We start from the raw sequence: 4,250 nt of genomic DNA on the forward strand, positions 1-4,250 counted from the left end.
GCGCCTGAGGTACGCCTCATCTCCGCAACCGTTCATCGGGGTTGGGCGCGAGCGCCGCCCTGCCCGTGCTCCTTCCTTCTCCCTTTCTCTATTGATTCTCTCTATCTCTCTCACCCTCCTCTTTTCTCTTCCCTGATAGGAGCAGGCAGCAACCCCAAAGCCACCATGTCACTGCCCATGGAGGTCCATCTCTCGATCCGTTCACCGCCGTCACGAGCTCTGTTCGATCTGGCGCTGCAATGTGTGAGGCATGAACTACAACGCCTGTGTCCCCGTTGACCCTCGTCCACGCTAACGCGGGCCATCCTCCACCGACGCCTCCCTCTGGCCCAGATCCACAGTGCCCCGAGGGAGGCACAGATCCCTCATCGGTGGCCAATGTATGCGGTAGCCGAGGACGCACGGTGGGGAGAGATGGTTTGGAGGGTGGCGCGCGGCGACTGGGGACGCACGATGGGGATAGATGGTGGAGGAGGGTGGCACGCGCCTCACCCAGGCCTCTTTCCACGCCGCAGCGGCGGAGTCGAAGCGCTCATCGTGAGGATGCACGGGCGAGGAGGATTTGGCAAACTTCGGCGCCGATTCCGTTGGCTCCGGCTAGCTCCGACGCCGATTCGTTTGGCTCCGGCGAGCTCATCCCCCTCCTAGAGAGAGCGTTTTTTAAATCGTTGGCCCGACATTTTTTTAACACTTGACGCAATGTAATTAGCTAGTATAGCTAGCAATTATAGACTAATGATTAATTATATTTGAGATGAGACCGACCTTAAGTACTGATTTGTGTTAATTACTAGTGTTTTAATTAGTTTATGTTGTGTTAATTATTGCATAAAAAATGATTTCAAAATTGATGTTATATTTACAACATGGCAGTGTCCATTAGAGATATTTGGTCCGTTGTGGGTCCCACATGATAGTGAGAAGAGTGACAGATGGTTTTCTCAGTGATGGGTCCCACTTGGAAATGTCTATTCAAAGAGTGATGAAGCAGGGGCAAAATGGTCGAGCGAAAAATCCATAGACGGTCAACACACGGTCAAACGGCAGTAAGTGGACGGAAACGTGACGGAAGGGAAAAACCACAAGAGGAGCAAACCGCCTTGGGCAAAACCAAGGATTTTTGAAAACTAAGGGCAAAACTGTCGAGTGGGACACAACTAGGGGCATAAAATTGATTATCCCTTGGAGAAATTGTGGAGCTCGGCCTTCACCGTACCCTTCTAAAACATTACAAGCCCTTCACTCTTGCCTTTGCAATCTTTTATCACCATTTCCTTCATACCCAACACCCATTTAAAATGTTTTATTCTCCTCTCATCTAGTTTGATTTCAGACAGGAACAGAATATTCGGATTCTCTCGCTTCTGGAGGTCCAGAAGCCCATGAACTGCGAGGCCCTTACTCAGTCCCCGGTAGTTCCAGGCGATAAGTTTCAATTTTTCCTGTTGGGCTGTTGTGGCACCCCAGCCTCCTTGTCTGAATCATCTTTGTTAGAGACTTCTTCTCCTAACACTCCATCTATTTTCTCATCCTCCATCCTTACTTTTTTCGCCGACTCATATTCATCATCATCTACCCCTCTTTTCCTTGGTGCCGGTACCAACAATTTTGAGTTTTCACTCCTTGCCGCTTTTATGTTTGAAAGTGCTTCTCAACTTTTTTAAGCCTGAATTCAGGAGAACATATTCAGGTTCTTTTTCACCCGAGGTCGAGGCCGCTCTCTCTGGTTTCTTTGTTGGTCCCTCTAGGTTCTCCTCCTTATCCTCCATGTGCTTATCCTTCACGTTTTGTTCTCCCTTCACATGAGCGTTCCGTTGTTCTTCCTCAAAAACCAGTTTTTTACTCCTCATTGTCTTTGTTTGCTCTTCATTTGTTATTTTTAAGGGGCTTGTAATTTCCTTCTCATCTCCTTTTTTGTCAGCTCGCCCGCTTGGTGGCATCTCTTTCCATCATGGACCATGATACGTCTCCAACGTATCTATAATTTTTGATTGTTCCATGCTATTATATTATCTGTTTTGGATGTTTAATGGACTTTATTATACACTTATATATTATTTTTGGGACTAACCTACTAACCCAAGGCCCAGTCCAAATTGCTATTTTTTTGCGTATTTTAGTGTTTCGCAGAAAAGGAATATCAAACGGAATCCAAACGGAATGAAACCTTTGAGAGAGTTATTTTTGGAACAAACGTGATCCAGGGGACTTGGAGTAGACATCAAGAAAGGAGCGAGGAGGCCACGAGGAAAGGAGGCGCGCCTGCCCCCTGGGCGTGCCCCCCACCCTCGTGGGCCCCTCGCAGCTCCACCGACCTACTTCTTCCTCCTATATATATCCATATACCCCAAAAACATTCGGGAGCACCAGAAACCCTATTTCCACCACCGCAACCTTCTGTACCCAAGAGATCCATCTTGGGGCCTTTTCCGGAGCTCCGCCGGAGGGGGAATCAATCATGGAGGGCTTCTACATCAACACCATAGCCTCTCCAATGATGTGTGAGTAGTTTACCACAGATCTTTGGGTCCATAGTTATTAGCTAGATGGCTTCTTCTCTCTCTTTGGATCTCAATACAAAGTTCTCCTCGATCTTCTTGGAGATCTATTTGATGTAATTCTTTTTGCGGTGTGTTTGTCGAGATTCGATGAATTGTGGGTTTATGATCAAGTTTATCTATGCACAATATTTGATTCTTCTCTGAAATCTTTTATGTGTGATTTGTTATCTTTGCAAGTCTCTTCGAATTATTAGTTTGGTTTGGCCTACTAGATTGATCTTTCTTGCAATGGGAGAAGTGCTTAGCTTTGGGTTCAATCTTGCGGTGTCCTTTCCCAGTGACAGCAGGGGCAGCAAGGCACGTATTGTATTGTTGCCATCGAGGATAAAAAGATGGGGTTTATATCATATTGCTTGAGTTTATCCCTCCACATCATGTCATCTTGCCTAATGCGTTACTCTGTTCTTATGAGCTTAATACTCTAGATGCATGCTGGATAGCAGTCGATGTGTGGAGTAATAGTAGTAGATGAAGAATCGTTTCGGTCTACTTGTCTCGGACATGATGCCTATATACATGATCATGCCTAGATATTCTCATAACTATGCACTTCTCAATCAATTGCTCGACAGTAATTTGTTTACCCACCGTAATACTTATGCTATCTTGAGAAAAGCCACTAGTGAAACCTATGCCCCCCGGGTCTATCTTCCATCATATAAGTTTCCCATCAATTTTACTTTGCACTCTTTATTTTCCTATCTACATAATAAAAATACCAAAAATATTTATCTTATTATCTCTATCAGATCTCACTCTCGTAAGTGACCGTGAAGGTATTGACAACCCCTTTATCACGTTGGTTGCGAGGTTCTTATTTGTTTGTGTATGTTCGAGGTGACTTGCGTGTAGTCTCCTACTGGATTAATACCTTGGTTCTCAAAAACGGAGGGAAATACTTACGCTACTTGGCTGCATCACCCTTTCCTCTTCAAGGGAAAACCAACGCAGTGCTCAAGAGGTAGCAAGAAGGATTCCTGGCGCCGTTGCCGGGGAGATCTACGCACAAGTCAAGACATACCAAGTACCCATCACAAACTCTTATCCCTCGCATTATATTATTTGCCATTTGCCTCTCGTTTTCCTCTCCCCCACTTCACCCTTGCCGTTTTATTTGCCCTCTTTTTGCTTGCCTCTTGCTGCCATCATGTCTGAAATTGGGGAGGTTATCGTTGATAAGGATAGTAGTAATAACATGGAAAACTTTGATGCTTTTGTTGATCCTCATTAAGAACCTACTATTTTACACACTAAAAAGTTTCGGATTGGTAGTGGTAATATTATTGGAAAAGGAGTTATTCAAAATTTCTTTACTTGTGCCTGTGCTTTTCCCACCATGGGCGGGTCTATTCTTCATAAAACTAATAGTCTTGCGGATGCTATATCGTTGCTTGTGGTTGAACTTGAAAGACAATTTATCCATATGCATCCTTGCATACAAATGATCTTTCTAGAATTTTCTAATATTGAGCATTCTTCTGTTAAGCAAGCAGTTACCATCTTTTTAGCTCACGAGTTCAGATTTATAATAAAAGAGGCCAATGAATTTTTTGCGCATTATAGGGTGGATGTCAGTCATCCTCCCATAGAAGCAATCCTTTTTTCTCAAGAGGACATCATGCGCTTATGATCTTTAGATCATGTTGCTTTTAACGAAAACCTTAGAAAGAAGGTTCCTATTGATGTTCT

Source organism: Triticum urartu, chromosome 3, assembly GCF_003073215.2.
Source record: "Triticum urartu cultivar G1812 chromosome 3, Tu2.1, whole genome shotgun sequence".
Classification (NCBI taxonomy): Eukaryota; Viridiplantae; Streptophyta; class Magnoliopsida; order Poales; family Poaceae; genus Triticum; species Triticum urartu.